Below are 25,388 nucleotides of genomic sequence, written 5' to 3'. Positions count from 1 at the left end.
AAGCAGCCCTAGAGTTGCATATTTTTGTTGGCTGGGAATAAATAAAGAGTAAGACAATCCCTCACCCCAATACACATACACATACACAAGAATCTTGAGCATGAGCCAAGAACATTAGCCCAGAACACCTCATTAGCCCCTCTCCTCCATGAAGCTCCTATAAATAAAAGATTCATGTAGAATTCTTATAATTCAAAAATGACTAATTATCTAAAATTATCAAAACTATCTATATACAAATATTACAAATAAAAGGATAAACAAATGGCAGGCAAAGAACAGTCAGCATTATATATATATATATATATATACACACACACACACATACATATATATAAACAAAAAAATTACCATTGAGCAGTTAAAAACCATGATTAAATATCTTGCCATAAACTCAGTAGAAGAACTTAGGAAAGGGAAAATAAAGAAATACATGAAGGATATATAAACACAAAGCAGCAAAAGCTAGGATAAGAAATGGAAGGGAGAACTAGAATCAAAGGTCTCATTGTAGGCAACACAAAAGAGAACAAACACTGCTGATGATACAGTTAGACATATGGAAGTTAGGAATGAGAAAAATGAACAACAGTATATGGAAATGAGGCTTCCCTGGTGTTGCAGTGGTTAAGAATCCATCTGCCATGCATGGGACATGGGTTCAAGCCCTGGTCTGGGAAGATCCCACATGCCACAGAGCAACTAAGCCCATGTGCCACAAGTACTGAGCCTTCACTGTAAAGCCCACGAGCCACAGCTACTGAAGCCCATGCACCTAGAGCCCATGCTCTGCAACAAGAGAGGCCATGGCATTGAGAAGCCCACACACCACAACAAAGAATAACCCCTGCTCGCTGCAACTAGAGAAAGCCCGTGCACAGCAACAAAGACCCAACACAGCCCAAAATAATTAAATGAATTAAGTAAAATAAAAATTCTTAAAAAATGGAAAAGAACCTAGATTTTAAATTTTTTAAAGAGATAATAATAGATATGAAGTATGACAAATGAGACAAAGGAGATTCAATATGTGTATAATTGGTATTCCAGAAATATGAAATCTCAACAAATGAAATAGAAAAGTATATTTCAAAGGTTTTATAAAAGAAAGATTTACAGGAAAAAAAGCTTTTCAAATAGAAAAAAAGCACACTATGTCCCAGATTGGGGAAAAGATGATACAAATGGTCATATTCTGGTAAAGAGGATAAACTTCAAATATAAAAATCCCCTTATGCATATTGGCAAAAAGATCAAATCATCCATAGGGAGAGAAATTCAGGTTAGCCTCAGATTTCTCCACAATAAACTTCAACCTGGAAATGAATTGTACAAAGCCTTTAAGTTTTCACAGAAAGTGTAATCACAGCAACTAATGGTAATTCTCCTTGCTTAGGGAAAGATTTAGGAGGGTATGAGGGAATAGCATGGGAGTTTGAAGGATTAGCAAAGCACTGTGGAAGTTAGAGTCACTTCTGGTTTCTGAACTGCCTTCTTGCTCTATTACTTTTTAAGTTAAGAACCTGCTTGTTTCTCTCTCTATTTCCATCATCTGTAATTTGGATGTTCAAGACACTGTAAAGATGCAAGTTTGGAGCTACCAATCACTGAATCCCCTACAGAGGTTTCAGCCAGTCCAGGAAATTGAAGCTGACAGATAAAGAAACACATAAATCCTGTAATTCCAGATAGGATTTTTCCCATTAGTTGTAAGAAGTGAACAAAATATATCTGTTCCTATCTAAAAACAATCCTTATATTTCTACATGTGAATTCTAGCCTGGCCCCCTTATAGTCAATGTTTTTGCTCTTGCAAGTATACTTTTTTTCCCCTGCATTATCATCTTTCTTTTTCTGTTGGTTCATCTCATCATCATTAGAACATACTGTCATTTTTCCCATCTGCATTTACTTCCTCATCCCTCTTTCTATCCTCAACCCACTTGTTAGATTTTTCTCCCAGCAAGCCACTGAAAACTCTATGTTAATGTCTTCAACCACTTCCATCTTCCCAAATACAATCATCTGTCTCTCTTCACACTCTACCCTTTTGCCTAACAAACATGATTACAGAGTCCACAGGATGTATACCTTATTTTGGATTTATTGGGGTTAAATATGCTTCTGTGGGGATAACCTAGAGCAATAGCCTGTTAAAAGACCCACAGCCACCACAGAGTTTTCAAAATAATCTTTATAAGACAAACTTAGCCTTGTTACTTTAAAACACAGTTCACTGGGAATGGTGTCAACAAAATGGCAGAATAGGAAGTCCTAGCCCTCTTTTCATCCGCTTACAGGAACTCTGATTTAACAATGTTCTATGGATGAACTAATTCTTTGAAAACGTAGTTCATTTCACAATTAAGGCCTCTACTTCTATTCTTGAAGTCTTCGTTGTTTAGTTTCTGGGTTTAAGCCAGGTGTTTTTAAGCTGGTGCCTATTAGACCCCTTAAAAATTCACAAGTGGTCTTTAGAAAGACTGTGAACCCCCTTAATTCTTATGCAGATTTTGTATAAATTTACCAATGAGTATTATTTTTATGGGGAGAAGGCCCACAGCTTTAAACAAATTGACATACATGAATTAAAGCAAGGTTGGGGGGGGCACCACAGTGCACATGAGAGCTTGTTTTTTAAAAATATAATATCCTACTAGCCACAGCAATCACACAAGAAAAACAAATAAAAGGAATTCAATTTGGAAAGGAAGAAGTAAAACTGTCACGTTTGCAGATAACATGATACTATATATAAAAAATCCTAACTATGTCCCCAAAAAACTACTAGAAATATTAATGAATTACATAAAGTTGCAGGATAAAAAATTAATATACAGAAATCTGTTGCACTTCTATCCACTGACAACAAACTATCAGAAAGAGAAATTAAGAGAACAATCTCATTTCCAATTGTGTCAAAAACAATAAAATACCAAGGAATAAATTTAACCAAGGAGGTAAAAGACCTGTACTCAGAAAACTATTAGACATTGAGGAAATAAATTAAGTCTGACACAAACAAATGGAAGAATATGTTGTGCTCATGGATTGGAAGAATTAATATTGTTAAAATGACCATACTACCCAAGGCAATCTACAGATTCAACGCAATCCCTGTCAAAATACCAAAGGTATTTTTCACAGAACTAGAACAAATAATTCTAAATTTTGTATGGAAACACAAAAGACCCCAAACAGCCAAAAAAATCTTGAGATGGAAGATCAAAGCTGGAGGTATCATGCTCCCTGATTTCAAACTATACTACGAAGCTACAGTAATCAAAACATTGTTGTATAGGCACAAAAACAGATGCATAGATCAATGGAACAAGATAAAATGCTCAGAAATGAACACACACTTATAAGGCCAATTAATCCATGACAAAAAAGACAAGAATATACAATGGGGAAAAGATAGTCTCTTCAATAAATGATGTACAACTACATGTAAAAGAGCCAAACTAGACTACAGTCTCATACCATATACAAAAATAAACTCAAAATAGATTAAAGACTTAAATGTAAAACCTGAAACCATAAAACTTCTAGAGGAAAACATATGTAATATGCTCTTTGGCATTGGTCTTAGTAATATTTTTTTGGATCTGATTCCTCAGGCAAGGACAAAAAAGCAAAAATTTAAAAGTGGGACTACATAAAGCAAAGCCTTTTGCATAGCAAAGGAAATCATCAACAAAACAAAAAGGCCACTTACTGAATGGGATAAGATATATCTGATAAGGGGTTAATATCCAAAATACACAAAGAACTCATACAACTCAACATCAAAAAACAGACAGACACACACACAAAAAAACAAATTAAAAAATGGGCAGAGGACCTCAGTAGATATTTTACCAAAGAAGACATACAGATGGCCAACAGATGCATGAAAAGATGCTTAACATCTCTGATCATCTGGGAAATGCAAATCAAAACCACAATTAGATATCACTTCACACCTGTCAGAATGGCTATCATCAAATAGACAACACATAACAAGGGTTGGTGAGAATGTTGGAGAAAGGGTAACTCTTGGGCTTCCCTGGTGGTGCAGTGGTTGAGAATCCACCTGCCAGTGTAGGGGACATGGGTTTGATCCCTGGTCTGGGAAGATCCCACATGCTGGGGAGCAGCTACGTTCATGCACCACAACTACTGAGCCTGCTCTCTAGAGCCCACGAGACACAACTACTGAGCCCTCGTGCCACAACTACTGAAGCCCTTGTGCCTAGAGCCCATTCTCCATGACAAGAGAAACCACCACAATGAGAAGCCCACACACTGCAATAAAGAGTAGCCCCCACTTGCCTCAACCAGAGAAAAGCCCATGCAGAGCAACGACGACCTAACACAGCCAGAAACAATAAATAAATAAGATAAAATAATAAAATAAATAAATCTGTTAAAAAAAAGGGGGGGAACTGTTGTGCACTGTTGGTGGGGAGGTAAATTGGTGCAGCCACTATGGAAAACAATATGGAGATTCCTCAAAAAATTAAAAATAGAACTACCATATGATTCAGTAACTCCACTTCTGGCTTTTTTTCTGAAGATAACAAAAACACTACTTCAAAACAATATATGCACCCTTATGTTCACTGCAGCATTATTTACAATAGTCAAGATATGGAAGCAACCTAAGTGCACATCGATAAATGAATAAAGAAGTTTTATACACACACACACACACACACACACACACACATGCACAATGGAATATTACTCAACCATAAAAAAGAATGAAATCCTGCCATTTGTGACAACATAGATGGACCTAGAGGGTATTATGCCAAGTGAAATAAGCCAGAGAAAGACAGATAACATATGATTTCCTTATGTGTGGAATCTAGAAAACAAAACAAATGAACCAACATAACAAACCAGAAACAGGCTTATAGATACAGATAACAAACAGGAGGGTGCCAGAAGTGGGGTGCTGTGAGTGAAATAGATGGAGGAGATAAAGAGGTACAAAATTCCAGTTGCAAAATAAATGAGTCATGGGGATGAAAGGTACAGCATGGGAATACAGACAATATTAATGTAATATATTTTTGTGGTGACAGAGGGTAACTAGACTAATCACGGTGATCATTTTGTAATATATAGACACATTGAATCACTTTGTTGTGCACAGGGGACTAACATAGTGGTGTAGGTCAATTATACTTCAAAAACAAACAAACAAACAAACAAACTCATAGAAAAAGAGATCAGATTTATTATTACCAGAAGTGGGGGGTAAGGGAAGGAGACACTTGATGAAGGCCGTAAAAAGGTACAAAATTCCAGCTATAAGATAGATGAGTACTGGGAATGTAATGACTACAAACGTGATTAATATAATGAACACTGCTGTATGTTATATATGAAAGTTGTCAAGAGAGGAAATCCTGAGTTCTCATCACAAGGAAAAAATTTTTCTCTCTCTTTTATTTTGTATCTATATGATATGATGAATGTTCATTAAACTTATTGTAGTAATCAGTTCATCATGGTAATCAGGTCAAATCATTAAACCTATACAGAGCTGTATGTCAATTATATCTCAATAAAACAGGCAGAAAAAATATAAGATACCAAAAATATTATTGTGCCCTTTCTTACAAACACTTTTGACCCTTTGTGTTAAAAAGGCAAACTTACAGAGGGATCATTTCTACAAAAGAAACATTTTAATGGCCTGAAGGATTTAGTTATGTGAGGTGTCTTAGCAGAAGGAACAGAGACATGCTTTAGAAGTGAAGATAACTGGTGCTCATGTGCGGCCCATTAGCTGGTCTGGTCTGGGCTGTGGAGTTTTATTTCGCTGAGGCTGGAATTTGGAGACCCAGCAACAGTCTTCTGTCCTCTTTCTTCTCCCTTTATCTCAAAACAGTATTTGAGAAATAATTGTTATTTAGTATGGAGAATCAGCCCCACTTCCCCAGTCAATGTCTTTCTCTCTGCCAAGAGTGGGGGAGGACTTGCTGTGTTTGGCAGCTGTCAGCCCATCATTATGGGCTCACTGCCCCATCTGCACTCCTTAGACTGGTGCAGTCACAGGGGTTTTACCCAAACAGGCTCCCAGGGGTACAGTAACATACCTCTTGATTTGGCCATGAAGTTATATTTGTGATTATTAATAGACAAGATAAGAGGCTAGTGTTCTATTCATCCATGTTAGAGATAATTACTCAGTTTGAGCTAAGCTGATTAGAATACTGATAGATAACCACACCATGTTTATAGCTACAGCAAGCAGTGGCCAAGAGCCTTGACACAGTGCTGCCATTTGGGTTTATCAGATAGGAAAGAAGAGTGGGGGAAGAAGAAGAAGCTGCTTTGGTTGATTAGCAATGTGCTGCATGGGACCATTTATAATGAAGCATATCATTTAAATTTTCCTTTACAAATGAGTCCAACGTGCGTTGCAGGCTGCAGGCTCTGTTAATTGTCACAAACATTGCTTTTTTTTTTTAACATTATTAGCTCTTTGGCAGGATCTCCATTGTTGACTAAAAACTTGGCATGATCAGGGTTTGCTGAATAATTTAGGTGGTTGGCAGCTGGAGAAGGAGAACACACACATCTAGGCAGACAGACGTGCTGCTTGAGCTCTTTATATAATAGGATTGTATACAAAGCAGAGTACAGTCAGCAGTGACTTCTGTGTCTGTTTATAGGTAAACACTGATGTTAGTTTTATAGGAAAACTGGAGGGATACTTCTCACAAATCGTATGCAGCATATGAGACAGATGCACTGGAGGACTGTTCAGATGACTCGGACCATCTCTGACTCTCACAGAATACGATTGCTAGAGTTTTCACATGCCAGTACATATACCGCCTCTGTAGTGGGATGAGACCTTGATTGCTGGACACAGCAGCACTAATAGGAGGTAGAGCCACCTAAAACCCTGAAAGCCTTCAAGCAGCAACATTCATGAGTCACAAAGACTATGAGACACACTCATTTATGAAGTGCATGTATATGATTATGGTTAGTGGGAGTGTACAACTACTGCCTAGGTGGAAGGCAAAAAGGAAGGTCACAAATAGGACCACAAATATTTACTGCACACATAGGGCACTTTTGTGCATTAACCAGACCCACTGATTCTCCTTCAACTGAGCATGCTGTGTTATCAAAACTCTACAAGATTCAAAAGACAAAAATTCAACACAAAATTTCTTAAACCAACAGGATTTATCCACTCAGGTAAGTGCAAACGCAGAGATAGAACTGGGTGGATAAACACTCAAATGTTGATACCAAGATACTGTTTTTTCTGCCTCTGCCATTGGAATTTTCTTCTTTTCATTCTCAAAAAGGCTCATCCTGTTGACAGATTGGCCACCATAGCTCCAGCCTCACATCACACCCTGTACAAAGCCAGCAAGAAAGAGTGAGTGAGAGGGTGCCAATTCAGGGTCTGGGATTGAGTCTTAAAGTTCTACTGACTAAACAGGATCACATGTTCCTTCCTAAAGCATTCACCATAGAGCTGAGGGCAGGATTTGAGGAGAGTAAGATACCCAAATGGAAACTGGGAAGTAAGAATATTGGATAAGCAAAAAAACCCAGTTAGAATAAAAGTATAATGAGTACAGTTTCTCTTAGCTTGTTTTGTTTTAGGTGCCAAGGTCAATTTCTGCTTATCTGTCCTATTCCCTGGCCTAAGGAAAGTTTTTGAATAACAAAATATATTCATGAAATACCTGGGCAGGAGTGTAGCCATAGTAAGACCTATTCCAGCCTTGGTGATACAGCAAAAACTAGACCCCCAGAAGTATATAACTGTGGTGCAGTAAATATTGTCTTATAGAGTAGTAAGTTGAGTACTTGTGCACTGGCATGGCCACATCCCCAGACTATAGGAAGTCAAGTAAGCCATCTGTGATCCCAAGCTTCATAGTGAATTCCTCTCTGGGCTAAACACACTGATCCCTGAACTTTAGGTGCTCCTCTGAGAGGAGAGGAACTGGAGAGCCTTTGAAAAGCTATGTCCATCCTCATTTTTTTTTTTTTTTTTTTTTTTTTTTTTGGTGGTACGCGGGCCTCTCACTGTTGTGGCCTCTCCCGTTGCGGAGCACAGGCTCTGGATGCGCAGGCTCAGCGGCCATGGCTCACGGGCCCAGCCACTCCGCGGCAAGTGGGATCTTCCTGGACTGGGGCACGAACGCGTGTCCCCTGCATTGGCAGGCAGTCTCTCAACCACTGTGCCACCGGGGAAGCCCATCCTCATTTTTTTTTTCTTTAATCTGCTTGATTACCAGGTTAGGAGTAAATTGAAGTGAAAATTATGCTTATCTGAGTCTGAGTCCTCTCTTGTCAACATTTTTTTCAGGACCATGCTTTATAGTTTGCCTAACACATGCAAAATGTCACACCAGAGCTAAGCCAATTGACCTTTATCACAGTAGACTCCATGATCATGGATCTACCCAACTGTACTAATCTGCCATTTGTGGAGCTTTCATAGGCAATAAGCGAATTCAAACTATGCAACTTCCAATAAGTGGATCTGCAGTATGTTCTTACCTGCAGGATCCTTCTTGATCTTAGCCTTTCAAGAGTTCTATTTTTTAAAGAGCAATGTTTGACGACCAGGCAGATAGCCCTGTGACTTATATCCTGGGACTGTTTCCCACCACATTTAGCTCACTCATCTGCCTTTTCACAGGCTGCTAGCCCCACAGTATAACTTTACCAGTAAAGATTTAATAATCTTCTTCTGAACAATCAATTCTATACTAAGGTTTATGTAGAAAAAACAAATGATATGTAGATAGTGTAGGATTTTAATAGGACAAGATAAAAATGAGGGATAATGATTGCTACTTCATATATATATATATATATATATATATATATATATATATATATATATAATCTCCTAAGTGTTCTTTATTGGTTTGAGTCAAGGGAGAAGATACTGTAACTGGCATGGCAGAATCAAAAATATCAAGAAATTTTTAACTAAAAAAATTAAAGGAAAAAATTTAAATATTAAAGATAAAACTGTGGGCTTTTTTTTCCCCTTTGCTTTCCCAAATCGTCCCATTCCTTTCTGGCTCCTTCATTCACTCCTTAATTATTTATTTATTCACTTACCTGGTCATTCATTCTACACATGAGTTTTAAGCAATTGATAGATGTCAAGCACTATGTTGGATCCTGGGAATGTAAGACTAAAAAACACAATCCAAGTCTTCGTGAGATTAAATCCAGTGAAGTGAGACACACCAGTCAATACTTGATTAAAGTGCTCCTAAGCAAGAGTTACCAGAAGATTGTACAGAGCTCTTATTGGAGGTATGGAATTGTCAGGGAACACTTGCTAGTGGAAATGATGTCAAAGCCAAGTCTTAAAGTTCTAGTCATAGTAACTAAAGGTAGGAAGTTTGCAAAGGACTGGGAGAAAGGAGGAATATCAGTGTTAGGAAAAGTCCAAAAAAGTATTCTTGAAGCCTAAAATGCTAAGAGTAAATGAAGCTGGAAAGGTAACCAGAACCAGGTCATAAAGGAATCTGAATATACCCCTAATATGTTTGGATTTTTATCCCGAAAGATTACTCTGGAAGAAGAGTTCAGGGTAAAGATTGATTTAAGACTAGAGGCTGCAAGAGCAACTACATAAAATGATAAAAATATGAAAGAACTAAAACAATGGCAGTGAGGAGGTATGGAAGGACATGGAATAAAGAGATTCAAGGAGATAAAAATTGACAAGATTTAATTCATTCTTCCTTCTGTCAGTTTCCAGCTTAGGATATTCTCTTCCCTTGACTTTCTCTTCCACTTAATATTCTAAAACCCACCAGCCTCTCTACTGTCAAGTATGTCTCTTTTGCACTTTCTCCAATTAAATGAAGGAAATATAGCTCATATATTTACCTAATAGCCTACTGACTATAGTACAACATTCAACAAATCTTTAAAACCACTTTCCTCGGTAGTGTGAAAATCTCACAGATTTGAATATGCCACAGAAACCAAATGCTTTTGTGTAAGTAACACTGCCATTTTGCACAAATGGGGGTATTACTCAAACACAGGTCAGTGGAGCTGTATGATACAGCAGACCTACACTTAGGTTCAGGTTGCTAGAACAGTGAACAAGTATTACCATCACGTCCTTGGGCTTCTCTATGGAAGTTCATTCTGGCTTCTAGAACTACCAAACTGTAAAAGAAGAAGAATTAAAAATACACAAAAAAGCAAGATTTTCTTCCCTATGTATTCTGGTTATAAGTGTGGTTCTGCACCAACAAAAACAACAGGCTCAATATAATGCAAACATTGGAATATCATTTCCAAAAATATTATTACCATCCTTGTGTTTCCAGAATGAACATCTGATTACTATTAAACTTTATTCTCCTGGAAAAATAATTCTCTCCAATCACATAAGCATTCTTGAATTATAGCCAAAGAAATATGTTTCAGTAGTTCCTTATAGTATACATTTGATTATGCATTAATGAATCAAACAAATCAATGTTTTAATAGACCATTAGATGAGTTTTTCATGCATGCATCCATCCTTCTAAACATGCAATAAAATGAAGTCAGATCCACATTACGGCTGCAGATTAAAAGCATCACAACTGATAACTTTATCCAGATATCATTTTAAGTAAGTTTCAGGAAATATACATGCCAATGATACTGATGAATTCCAAAATTCTCACACTTTTACCACTGTCATTTTACTCTACTCTGTCATCTCATCTTTGTAACTAAGTGATGACATTGAAGTCACATGATAAGTTAACTAATGGACTTGGAAAACTATGTATAAATAGCCAAGTAAAAAGGAAGTGTGTGTTCATAACCTTTAGTGAATAATTCGTGGCATTTGGATGCATGAAATATTCTACTAACAAAATGTTGCAAGAGAAAGGAGATGAAAGAATTAGCATCTGTAGTTCAAGTGATTAAGAAAATTTTACTATAGATATTTGAGGCCCATTTTTCCTGCTTTGAAAAACTATTGGGAAGACCTTACAAGACATTATGCAGATTTCAAATTGTAGTATATATTTGGAACGAGGCACAAGTCCTTCAAAGGCTCTTTTTAATATCCAACTCTCATTGTAAAATTGAAAAAAGATTGCATTTTATTTTTTTTAATTTTTATTTCATATTGGATTACAGTTGATTAACAATGTTGTGCTAGTTTCAGGTGTACAGCAGAGTGATTCAGTTATACATATACATGTACATATTATTTTTTAAATTCTTTTCACATTTAGATTATTAGAGAACATTGAGCAGAGTTCCCTGTGCTATACAGTAGGTCCTTGTTGGTTATCTAATTTAAATATAGCAGTGTGTACATGTCAGTCCCAAACTCCCAATGTATCCCTCTCCTCCTCCCTTCCCCCCCACCAAGGTAACCATAAGTTGGTTCTCTAAGTCTGTGAGTCTGTTTCTGTTTTGTAAATAAATTTGTCTCTATCTTTTTTTTTAAAGATTCTGCATGTAAGCAGTATCATATATTTGTCTTTCTCTGTTTGACTTACTTCACTTAGTATGATAATCTCCAGGTCCATCCATGTTGCTGCAAATGACATTATTTCATTCTTTTTAATGCCTGAGTAATATTCCATTGTATATATGTACCACATCTTCTTTATCCATTCATCTGTCAATGGACATTTAAGCTGCTTCCAAATCTTGGCTATTGTAAACAGCATTGAAATAAATAGTGGGGTACATGTATCCTTTTGAACCATGTGTTTCTCTGGATATTTTCCCAGGAGTGGGATTGCTGGGTCATATGGTAGCTCAGTTTTTAGTTTCTTAAGGCACCTCCATACTGTTGTCCATAGCAGTTGTACCAATTTACATTCCCACCAACAGTGTAGGAGGGTTCCTGAAAAAGGATTGCATTTGATAATCTGAATAAATGTTTTGTTAAACCCAGTTTTATTATGTTTTTTAGAAAAATTCTTTATTTATTTTATTTATCTTTGGCTGTGTTGAGTCTTCATTTCTGTGTGAAGGCTTTCTCCAGTTGCAGCAAGCAGGGGCCACTCTTCATCGCGGTGTGCGGACCTCTCACTATCGCGGCCTCTCTTGTTGCAGAGCACAGGTTCCAGACACGCAGGCTCAGTAATTGTGGCTCATGGGCCCAGTTGCTCTGTAGCATGTGGGATCTTCCCAGACCAGGGTTCGAAACTGAGTCCTCTGCACTGGCAGGCAGACTGTCAACCACTGCACCACCAAGGAAGCCCAAACCCAGTTTTATTTTAAGTAGCAGCTTCTGGGGTGTTTGCTCTGAGCTCAGGCTCCTGCTTCTCCACCACATCCATCTCCTACCCTCTACCCCTTGACCACTATAGTGCAACACACTGCCTTTGTCAGACCCTCTGAAGTAGTAGATTTCACCTGCCTCTTCACCCACCCCAGATGACTCAGATATAATCCTTGGGTGTAGATCTATTTATAAACAAAACCCCAATCATTCTAAAATGCAGCCCACTGTGAGAATCATTAGCAGTTCATTGACAACAAAGGCTCTGCCTGTTTTACTTGCCTCTTTAGCAAGGCCTAGGACATTGTAACTTTCAAGAAATATTTGTTGAGTAAATAAATGAAATTGTTTAGGGGAAAGAAACAAAGGAAAAGGAATATAAAAAAATTGAGGACTACCCAATCAATTGACAAACTTTTATTTCTCATTAATAAACATGTATTTTTTCTAATATAGTAATGGCAACCCTTAGATCTTTGACATCACAAGAGCCTCTGGAGCATGAGATCCTTTTAATAAAGTAGCTCCTTTTTGTTGTAAAACATTCATGTAATAAGAGATTCTTACAGAACCAACAGTGTTACTTACTTTGATAAATCTCATAAAGATAAAGAGTTTAACAACAGGCTCATAAAAAGGTCGCTCATGACGAAGTCCAAAAGCCTACAGCTACTAGTGTACACATGTTCTAGGATATCCAAGATGAAGAAACAAAGAAACTGGAAGTTGATTATCATATTCAAATAATTAAGACCTAATTTTCTTGAAATGGAACATAGCTCTCTATATAGCCATGAGCTCTCTAGAAAAACGTTCATATAAAATGATGAGGATCTTGGATAGAAAGAGAAACTTTAAAAACATGATTGTAGAGAGGACCTTCAAGATGGCAGAGGAGTAAGACATGGAGATCACCTTCCTCCCCACAAATACATTAAATACATCTACATGTGGAAAAACTCCTACAGAACACCTACTGAAAGATGGCAGAAGACCTCAGACTTCCCTAAAGCTGTGTGGCTGACAGGGTCTTGGTGCTCTGCCCAGGTGTCAGGCCTAAGCCCCTGAGGTGGGAGAGCTGAGTTCAAGACATTGGACCACCAGACACCTCTCAGCCCCACTTAATATCAATCAATGAGAGCTCTCCCAGAGATCTCCATCTCAAAACTAAGACCCAGATCCACCCAATGACCAGCACACTCTAGTGCTGGACAACTCCATACAAAACAACTAGCAAGACAGGAACACAATTCCACCCATTAGCAGAGAGGCTGCCTAAAATCATAATAAGTTCACAGACACTGCAAAACACACCACCAGACTTGGCCTTGCCTAACAGAAAGACGAGATCTAGCCTCATCCACCAGAACACAGGCACCAGTCCCCTCCACCAGGAAGCCTACACAACCCACTGAACAAACCATATCCACTGGGCACAAACACCAAAAACAAAAATTATGAACCTGCAGCCTGCGAAATGGACACCCCAAACACAGTAAGTTAAGCAAAATGAGAAGACAGAGAAATTCACAGCCGATGAAGGAGCAAGGTAAAAACCCACCAGACAAAACAAATGAAGAGGAAATAGGCAGTCTACCTGAAAAAGAATTCAGAGTAATGATAGTAAAGATGATCCAAACTCTTGGAAATAGAATGGAGAAAATGCAAGAAATGTTTAACAAGGACCTAGAAGAACTGAAGAGCAAACAAACAATGATGAACAACACAATAAATGAAATTAAAAATTATCTAGAAGGAATCAATAGCAGAATAACTGAGTCACAAGAAGGGATAAGTGACCTGGAAGATAAAATAGTGGAAATAACCACCACAGAGAAGAAAAAAATAAATAAAAAGAATGAAAAGAATTGAAGACAGTTTCAGAGACCTCTATGACAACATTAAACACACCAACATTCAAATTATAGGATCCCAGAAGAAGAAGAGAGAAAAAAAAAGGAGGGACTGAGAAAATATTTGAAGAGATTATAGTTGAAAACTTCCGTAATATGGGAAAGGAAATAGCCACCCAGTCCAGGAGGCTCAGAGACTACCATACAGGATAAACCCAAGGAGAAACACATCAAGACACATCTGAATCAAACTATCGAAAATTAAATACAAAGAAAAAATATTAAAAGCAGCAAAGGGAAAAACAACAAATAACATTCAAGGGAATCCCTATAAGGTTAACAGCTGATTTTTCAGCAGAAACTCTGCAAGCCAGAAGGGAATGGCAGGATATATTTAAAGTGATGAAAGGGAAAAACCTACAACCAAGATTATGCTACCCAGCAAGGATCTCATTCTGACTCACAGAGAAATTGAAAGCTTTACAGGCAAACAAAAGCTAAGAGAATTCAACACCACTAAACCAGCTTTACAACAAATGCTACAGGAACTTCTCTAGGCGGGAAACACAAGAGAAGGAAAAGACCTATAATAACAAACCCAAAACAATTCAGAAAATGGTAATAGGAGCATACATATCGATTACTACCTTAAATGCAAATGGATTAAATGCTCCAACCAAAAGACATAGACTGGCTGAATGGATACAAAAACAAGAACCATATATATGCTGTCTACAAGAGACCCACTTCACACCTTGGGACACATACAGACTGAAGGTGAAAGGTGATATTGCATGCAAATGGAAATCAAAAGAAAGCTGGGGGCTTCCCTGGTGGCGCAGTGGTTGAGAATCCACCTGCTGATGCAGGGGACACGGGTTCGTGCTCCGGTCTGGGAAGATCTCACGTGCCACAGAGCAGCTAGGCCCGTGAGCCATGGCCGCTGAGCCTGTGCGTCCGGAGCCTGTGCTCCACAACAGGAGAGGCCACAACAGTGAGAGGCCCGCGTACCACAAAAAAAAAAAAGAAAAAAGAAAGCTGGACTAGCAACTCTCATATCAGACAAAATAGACTTTAAAATAAAGACTATTACAAGAGACAAAGAAGGACACTACAGAATGATCAAGGGATCAATCTAAGAAGCAGATATAAAAGTTATAAATACACATGCACTCAACATAGGATCACCTCAATACATAAGGCAAATGCTAACAGCCCAAAAGGGGAAGTCAACAGTAATGCAATCATTGTAGGGGACTTTAACACCTCACTTTCACTAATGGACAGCTCAACCAAAATGAAAATAAATAAGGTACACAAGCTTTAAGTGACATTAAACAAGATGAACTTAATTGATATTTATGGGACATTCCATCCAAAAACAACAGAATGAACAACAACAACAAAAAAAAACAAAAAAGGGGCTTCCCTGGTGGCGCAGTGGTTGAGAGTCCGCCTGCTGATGCAGGGGACACGGGTTCGTGCCCCGGTCTGGGAAGATCCCACATGCCGCGGAGTGGCTGGGCCCGTGAGCCATGGCCACTGAGCCTGCGCGTCCGGAGCCTGTGCTCTGCAACGGGAGAGGCCACGGCAGTGAGAAGCCCGCGTACCGCAAAAAAAAAAAAAACAAAACAAAACAAAAAAAACCCAACAGAATGCACTTTCTTCTCAAGAGCTCATACAACATTCTCCAGGATAGATCATACCTTAGGTCACAAATCAAGCCTTGGTAAGCTTAAGACAATTGAAATCGGATCAAGTGTCTTTTTTGACCACATGCTATGAGACTAGATATCAATTGCAGGTAAAAAAAAAAAACAGTAATGAAAACACAAACACATGTAGGCTAACCAATATGCTATTAAATAACCAACAGGTCACTGAAGAAATCAAAGAGTAAATCAAAAAATACCTAGATGCAAATGACACTGGAAACATGATGATCAAACACCTATGAGATGCAGCAAAAGCAGTTCTAAGAGGGAAGTAAATAGAAATACAATCTTACCTTAAGAAACAAGAAACATCTCAAATAAACAACATAACCTTACACCTAAAGCAATTAGAGAAAGAAGAACAACAACAACAAAAAAAACCCCCCAAAGTTAGCAGAAGGAAAAAAATCATAAAGATCAGATCAGAAACAAATGGAAAAGAAATGAAGAAAGCAATAAGAAAGATCAATAAAACTAAAAGCTGGTTCTTTGAGAAGATAAACAAAATTGATAAACCACTAGCCAGACTCATCAAGAATAATAGGGAGAGGACTCAAATCAATAGAATTTGAAATGAAAAAGGAGAAATAAGAACTGACTCTGCCAAAATACAAAGAATCATGAGAGATTATTGCAAGCAACTATGTGCCAATAAAATGGACAACCTCGAAGAAATGGACAAATCCTTAGAAAAGCATAACTGTCTGAGACTGACCAGGAAGAAATAGAAAATATAAACTGACCAATCACAAGCGCTGAAATTGAAACTGTGATTAAAAATCTTCCAAAAAACAAAAGCCCTGGACCAGATGGCTTCACAGGTGAGTTCTACCAAACATTTAGAGAAGAGCTAACACCTATCCTTCTCAAACTCTTCCAAAATATAGCAGAGGGAGGAACACTCCCAAACTCATTCTACAAGGTCATCGTCACCCTGATACCAAAACCAGACAAAGATACTGCAAAAAAAGAAAACTACAGACGAATATCACTGATGAACATAGAAGCAAAATTCCTCAATAAAATACTAGGAAACAGAATCCAATAGCACATTAAAAGGATCGTACATCATGATCACGTGAGATTTATACCAGAAACACAAGGATTCTTCAATATGCGCAAATCGATCAACGTGATAAACCATATTAACAAGTTGAAGGAGAAAACCATGTGATCACCTCAACAGATTCAGAAAAAGCTTTTGACAAATTCAACACCCATTTATGATGAAAACTCTACAGAAGGTAGCCATAGAGGGCACTTACCTCAATATAATAAAGGTCATATATGACACACCCACAGCCAACATCATTCTCAATGGTGAAAAACTGAAATCATTTCCACTAAGATCAGAAACAAAACAAGGTTGCCCGCTCTCACTACTATTATTCAACATATTTTTAGAAGTTTTAGCCATAGCAATCAGAGAAGAAAAAGAAATAAAAGGAATCCAAATCAGAAAAGAAGTAAAACTGTCACTGTTTGCAGATGACATGATACTATATAGAGAGAATCATAAAGATGCTACCTGAAAACTGCTAGAGTGAATCAATGAATCTGATAAAGTAGCAGGATACAAAATTAGTGCACAGAAATCTCTTGCATTCCTATGCACTAATGATGAAAATTCTGCGAAAGAAATGAAGGAACCACTCCCATTTACCACTGCAATAAAAAGAATAAAATACCTAGGAATAAACCTACCTAGGGAGACAAAAGACCTGTATGCAGAAAACTGTAAGACACTGATGAAAGAAATTAAATATCATACAAAGAGATGGAGAGATATACCATGTTCTTGGATTGGAAAAATCAATATTGTGAAAATGACTATACCTCCCAAAGCAATCTACAGATTCCATGCATTCCCCCTCAAATTACCAATGGCATTTTTACAGAACTAGAACAAAATATTTCACAATTTGTATGAAAACAAAAAAGACCCTGAATAGCCAAAGGAATCTTGAGAAAGAAACACAGAGCTGGAGGAATCTGGCTCCTTGACTTCACACTATACTACAAATCTACAATAATCAAGACAGTATGGTCTAGCAGAAAAACAGAAATATAGATCAATGGAACAGGATAGAAAGTTCAGAGATAAACCCACGCACCTATGGTCACCTTATATTTGATAAAGGAGGCAAAAATATACAATGGAGAAAAGACAGCTTCTTCAATAAGTGGTGCTGGGAAAACTGGATAGCCCCATATAAAAGAATGAAATTAGAACACTTCCTAACACCATACACAGAAATAAACTCAAAATGCATTAAAGACCTAAATGAAAGGCCAGACACCATCAAACACTTAGAGGAAAAAACATAGGCAGAACACTCTATGACATAAATCACAGCAAGATCCTTTTCGACCCACCTCCTAGAGAAATGGAAATAAAAACAAAAATAAACAAATGGGACCTAACGAAACTTAAAAGCTTTTGCACAGCAATGGAAACCATAAACACGATGAAAAGACAACCCTCAGAATGGGAGAAATTATTTGCAAGTGAATCAGTGAACAAAGAATTAATCCCTCAAATATATAAACAGCTCATGCAGTTCAATATTTAAATAAATAAATAAACAACCCAATCAAAAACTGGGCAGAAGACCTAAATAGACATCTCTCCAAAGAAGATATACAGATCACCAACAAGCACATGAAAGGATGTTCAACATCACTAATCATTAGAGAAATGTAAATCAAAACTATAGTGAGATAGCACCTCTCACTGGTCAGAATGTGGCCATCATCAGAATATCTACAAACAACAATAACTGCTGGAGAGGGTGTGGAGAAAAGGGATCCCTCTTGCACTTTTGGTGAGAATGCAAATTGATACAGCCACTATGGAGAACAGTTTGGAGGTTTCTCAAAATTGTAAAAATAGAACTACCATATGACCCAGCAGTCTCACTATTGCATATATACCCTGAGAAAAACATAATTCAAAAAGAGTCATGTAGCACAATGTTCATTGCAGCACTCTTTACAATAGTTAAGACATGGAAGCAACGTAGGTGTGCATCAGCAGATGAATGGATAAAGAAGATGTGGCACATATATACAATGGAATATTACTCAACCATGAAAAGAAATGAAATTGAGTTATTTGTAGTGCGGTGGATGGACCTCGAGTCTGTCGTACAGAGTGAAGTAAGTCAGAAAGAGAGAAACAAATACCGTATGCTAACACATATATATGGAATCTAAAAAAAAAAAAAAAAGGTTCTGTAAAACCTGAGGGCAGTACAGGAATAAAGATGCAGATGTAGAGAATGGACTTAAGGACATAGGGAGTGGGCAGTGTAAGCTGGGACGAAGTGAGAGAGTAGCACTGACATATATACACTATGAAATGTAAAATAGGTAGCTAGTGAAAAGCAGCCGCATAGCACAGGGAGGTCAGCTTGGTGTTTTGTGACCACCTAGAGGGGTGGAATAGGGAGGGATGGAGGGAGACACAAGAGGGAAGGGATATGGGGATATAAGTATACTTATAACCAATTCACTTCATTATAAAGCAGAAACTAACACAACAATGTAAAGCAATTACACTCCAATAAAGATGTTAAAATTAATTAATTAATTAATTAAAATATTCAAATCAAAAAAGAAGCATAATTGTATATTCTAGTCCATTTGTGTTCCTTCCAGAAAGGTAAGTAGATGCCACCAAGAAAGAATCTTAAAAAGAAAGGAGAAAAAAAAAAAAAAAAAGAAGGAAAGGAGAACTAATAATCATGTTGAGAGTTAAACCCATCTATTGAATGTTTATCACGTGTCAGGGACCTTGCTAAAACTTTGAATGTATTATTTCATTTAATTCTTAAAATAACTCTGCGATAAATGTCACTACTCATCTTTGGGAGGCTAATTGACCTGCTGAAAACTTTATAGCAGTTAAGTGGTAGGAGTGGTTCTCAACCCAAATCTGTTGACAACAGGACACACTCTCCACCTCTCTCTGCTTTATGCTCCCCTCCGAGGCCTCCAGGGATGTATTGTGTACCTTATAAATTTCAAAACGAGTCTCAAGTGTACGTCCCTTTCTTGCAGGAAATTTTCTTGCGTTCTTCTGTTACTGGGCTATGGGTCTGTTTGATCATGAGGGCTAATTCTTTTGAAATAGCTTTAATGCATAACAAAATCAAGAATTTTTATGGAGTTGATGATAGGTAAAACTAGCACAAACTGTTTTCTCATTTCACATATAAAACTTAAAAATCTAACTAACTCAAGTGTTCTAATGATATTTGATTTTGTCCTGTTTCCATGAACTTAAAATGCCATCACAGGCACCAGCAGCTTCACTGGCTACTATGTTCCAGGCACTTCACTAGAGATTCTACATGTCTCATTTCTCATTTCACTTTCAAAATTATTCTTTTAATTATTGCCATTTTATTAGATGAGGGAGCTTGGACATTGAGAGGTTATGTAACTAGCTCAAGGTAAAACAGCTAGTAGGTGGCAGAGCCAGAATTCAAATACAGATTTGTCTTCCACTACACTAACGGCCTCCCAAGAAACAACTGAATATTTCTGCATTAGACAGCAGTAGATTCAATTTTTTTCTTGGACTTAATTAATAGTTTAAGAATCTTCTATTTTCCCAGTAACTGGTTCTTACAAATACTGCTCTTGACTCAAACAAGCAAAAAATGTTAGAACAGATCTTTGGGTTTCAGAAAAAGAATGAAATAATGTTAAAAGTGGAAGAGGAAAATACCTCCTTGTTTTAAAATACCAATTAAATAAGGAGATGCCAAGGTGCTTACATGCAAGATGACGCTGTTCACGACCACTTGGCTCTGACCGGAGATGCTTTTCAGAGAAAAGCCAGTACTTGAGTAAAACATTTTTCATCTCATCACAGCCAAGCATTTTATTTTTTCAAGCAAAACCAAGTGCAATTTGTGTTTGTTTTTGAAATTATGATCTCTACTTTACAAGTGAAATTCCACACACCAAAGTGTGAGTTTATTTTGATAAAACCACATTTCAGATTCCACATGCAACTATAAAATCAGGACATGTGGTGTGGGGTTTTCATAAAAGTCAAAATCTGGTAATTAGCACCAAAACTGTTCTTTGAAATTTGAAAGTATTGGAGATAATAGAAATAAAAGCATATAGAAATGCCAAGATTTTCTGCGCTTGCTAAGTCCTACCCAAATACCACAATGCACCGAGGTGACATACATTTTGAATCTACTATACCCTGCTTATTAAAATAGAAAAGAAAAGACATGGAAATATTTTTGCAACTATTTTATATCTATAAAGGTTTTTGTTCTATAGAGAAGTAGAGCTTCACCAATGGGGAAACAATAATATAGACCTGAACACAGATACTGGCCTTTAGCCAGAAAAAGAAACATTACATAAAATATTTAAAGGTAGTTTCACTGTATCCAAATAGGTATCTTGATGTGAGAGCAAAGAAATGATCCAACAAGTAACTTAAGATGTATTACATGGGAAGAAAGTGAAATCCCAAAGTCCCTGACCCCTTGACTGGTATTCATTTTTGTCCCTATTTGTAGTGTGCATGTGTGTGTATGTGTACATTTCAATTCTGACAGCTTTAGCAGTAGTTAAAAAAATAAAATAAAATAATAAAATAAAATAAAATCTACCTTGACAAGTTTCCAGCCCAAATTGGTGACAGGATGCCTGATTCTGTTGATTTCAATAGCTGCATTACCTCCTATTCTCCAGTGCACCTCATGCCTGTATTATCACTTAGTAGAAACGTAGTAGGATTTAATATTTCAATACTTGGCGGTAGGTTACCCCAGCAGTCCTTAAACAGCAGCATACTGTATTTATTTGTATATGGCATTTAATCCAATGTATGTAATTCTATCTCCAAATTCAACATTTGTTGGCCATTAAATAGGGAATGATTCTAAGTCAAAACAGCAGTCAAAACAGGAACAATGTTGTATTATAGCTCGGATGTGAACTAAATAGTTGATACTAATTTTTTGGAAAGCAACCAATGTCTCTTATTTTGAATAATACACTCTATTTTTATAGAAAGTGAGTCAAACCTTTAGTTATGTAGGAAAACCATTTTAAATACTCGGGGAGAATTAACTTGTAATGAAATACCCCAAAATAATTTCTTAGGAAATAATATCACCTATGAAACAAAGAGTGACAAAATACTGACATTCTAGTATATGTCTTAAAAACAACTAAATTATATCAATTTTAAGACATTTAATATTGTTAACACAATTAATATTTTTATATGTATGTATGTATTATGTACAAATGGTGAAGTGACAGAATTTTGTTTGACAAAGAGAAAAGGTTTCAAATAGCTAAAGGTTTTAAAGTTTTAAAAGTTACTTAGATTTGAAGATACAAAAATATAAAAATGATCTGCACTTAGCCTTTGTGTAGCAAGATACAAATGTATTTACTTAAATAAAAAAGCCCAGATTATTTATGTTGTAGGTTCCAAATTATTGGTCCCACCCAAGTTGCACCATATTATCTTCTTGATACTGAGTTTGGACAAAATCATTTAGCCAGGCACTGGGCATGTGAAATTATGCTACCATCTGTGACTATGAGAACAAAATGTGGAGAGCCAAGGACCACCAGCCAAATGATGGTCCCACTGCCCAAAATTTCTTATGATGTCTCCAAGTGGTCTCGTGTGCTTAATATGCTCATCTCCGACTGAGTCTGCACAGCACAGAGTGAGAAAATAGTCTGTGACAGAAAAAAATAAAAGCTGGTTTTGAAAATTCTTCTGCAGAGTAGGACATTATCACTGATTATCTTGGAAACTTGCACAAATCACTTCGCATTCTTGGTCTGTTTCCTTCTCCATAAAATAAAGAAATTGGATTAGGTGATCTCCTTGGGTTCAAGTAGCATTTCTTCATCATCTATTATATTAGGTGTTAGGAATGCAAAGAAGAATAAGACAGAATCTTGTCCTGCAGGAAGTTACAGTCTAAAGGGGAAGTGATACTTGTGTAGATCATTTTGAGATAACATAGTGTTAAGGGGAATATTTTCACAAGGCTCTATAGGAATCTAAGGTTTCTTTTATGAATCTTTGCTAGTAATTTTTCTCAACACTTTTTCCTCTATAAGCAGAAATATTTCACACTTACCTCGGGCTGGAGGAGGGAATGTTAAAAAGACTTGGGGGAAGGACACGGGACAAGAGCCATGGTTTGCTTCCAAGAAGAGACAAGGGAAAAAAATGGGAAAGGGAAGCCAAGAAAGCTCACATTCAAATGACTTAATTATCTCTCAGCTGGCTTGTGCAATGCTGAAGTAGTCTATCTGTCCAACTTGGCCTCTGAACAACAAAGAAATTCTCTGTCTCCTCTCCCAATAAATACAACTTGTACACTCAACAAATGATCAGATAATTTTGGCAATCATTAAAGTGGTCAAAAAACCACAAAGGTGACCTTGTTCCAGCCAAAATGTAATGGACATTATTGATGATTTTGTATGTTTAGTAAATCTTCCCCCTTCCAACCATTTCATTTTCAAAATCCATAAACCCTTGGGGTTGAAATGCTAGTAAAATACAGTTTTTGATATTCTATAATTTAAGACTCCTGCATCTGACCCTTTTTCTTCACAAAAATCAAATAACTGTAAAGAATTACCTGCACAGCTGTATTAGCATGTATGTTTCACTCACTTGGAATACTCCAAACAGTGATGTAGACACTGATAATTTATGCTGCCAAGATTTTGAAGGTAAAAATAATACTTTAAGTAAGAATATTGGAGGTTTTCCTGAAAATGGATTAGAATATAGCCTTTGTGATTTTCAATACTCTTTTCTTGCTGTGTGTTGGGTTCAGTGCTTCAAAATGGGAAAATGTATATCTGAGAGTTGAAGGGAAAAAATATCCTTGCCAAGCAGATGTTGGCAAATTGCCAGCTGAAACAAAGTTGTGATGTTGGTGACAACAAGATTGGTTTCTAGAGGATATTTAGAAAGCAGAGAGTCTGGCTTTGTTATCATTTCCCTCAGGAAGGGGCTGGATGATGGGCTACAGCACATTACCAACGAGTATCTTGCTTCCAAACATCTGGATTCCTAGTCTCATCCATTTAAAAATGATTTACTCATTGTAGCTTGTTGTTTGTTGAGATTTCAGCCAAAAGAGAAAACATTCAGCCACCTCTTCTCCAGACATCCATTTCTTAGCTTACTCTACAAAAATTCTTTTAAAAGAAGATTCAAAAGATCTCACTTTTAAATTCTTATTTCTTCTTACAAATAAATCTAACATTTAAATTTCTATTGGTTGTTTCTTAGAGTGTACCCTTATCAAATCAAGAGTAAAAGGAAATTCAAGCAAACCAAAATAATGAGTGTTTTTGCCTCAGTTACTCAGACAGTTAAGAGTGAAATATATTTAGGGCTTGAATTATACAGAAAATTGACCTGTATTTCACATTACTTTATTGGTATTGAACAATGGTTTACAACAAGGTTTTTATATCAGAACAATCTGGGAAATTTTTCAGAACAGATATACTCAAGCCCTAGCCCAAACCTATAGAAGCTGGTAAGACACAGGAATGTTTTATTAAAAAAAAACTCTCAACCCTGGTTAAGAAACACTGGTCTAGAATTTTGCTCCATTTAATATTAGGTGTTAAACACCAGGCACAAATTAGACTATGACTACCTTCTATGTATGTGACAAGGGAAGGAGCGGCAGATTGCATACATGAAAAATATATAAGAATTTACAGATAATCATTAAAACAAGCACATGAGTTTGGCATAAGTACTAGATACAAGTTTAATATTTAAAATTAATAATATTTCTAGCCACAAAGAAGTAGAAATTAGTTTTTTAAATTACAATTTTAAAGCATGAGAAGTATCAAATACCAATGAATAAATCCACTAAAAGATGTGAATAAAACTATAAAGTTATATTATTGAGACTATTAAAGAGATACAAATGAGTAGAGAGATACATCATTTTCAGCCAGTGGACTCAATATTGTGAAAATGTCAAATCTTTCCAATTTGGTAAATATGACACTGTCTCAAAAAAAATTACAATAGGTTTCCTCTTTGGGTGAGGGGGTGGGCAGGACTTGACAAACTTTTTCTAAAATACACAAGAAAATGAAAAGGGCCAAGAATAACCAAGACATTCTAGAAATGTTGAGTGGACTTTCTCTAACAAATATCAAGACAATGACAAAGCTATAATATTTACAATATTTAAGACATTGTCATCTTGGTACAAGATATATAAATATAGATATATATTTACCAATTATTTACCAATGGAACAAAAAAAAATTCCAAGAAACTTGATTTATGATGAAATGCCAGTACAGAATCATGGCGAAGTGATGGTCACTGTTTGTTTGTTTGTTTGTTTTTTACAATAAATGATAACTAGGATAATTTCATATCAATATAGAAAAAACTGACATTGACCAAAGTTAAAACTTAACTCTAATTTAGATCTAAACGTGAAAAAGAAAAACAATAAAGTTTTAAAAAATAGAATAAAAGAATACTTTATGATTTCAGGGTCA

At 36.6% G+C, this 25,388-nt stretch overlaps 1 pseudogene across 1 annotated transcript in view; it reads right to left on the bottom strand.

Annotated features, from left to right (window-relative positions):
* LOC308630020 (ATP synthase F(0) complex subunit B1, mitochondrial-like) overlaps window positions 1-20,693 on the bottom strand; it is a 64,071-nt pseudogene extending 43,378 nt beyond the window's left edge. The window contains exons 1-2 of the transcript in view: window positions 20,606-20,693; window positions 19,869-19,956 (exon numbers count right to left, since the gene is read on the bottom strand). The product of the transcript in view is annotated as an ATP synthase F(0) complex subunit B1, mitochondrial-like (transcript). The remainder of the gene's footprint in view (window positions 1-19,868; window positions 19,957-20,605) is intronic.
* Between the last annotated feature and the right edge of the window lie 4,695 nt (window positions 20,694-25,388).

This window comes from Mesoplodon bidens, assembly GCF_964165515.1.
Source record: "Mesoplodon bidens genome assembly, chromosome: 16".
Taxonomy (NCBI): Eukaryota; Metazoa; Chordata; class Mammalia; order Artiodactyla; family Ziphiidae; genus Mesoplodon; species Mesoplodon bidens.
The sequence above is the reverse complement of the archived record's forward strand: the minus strand, read 5'-3'. Positions and strand labels throughout refer to the sequence as shown.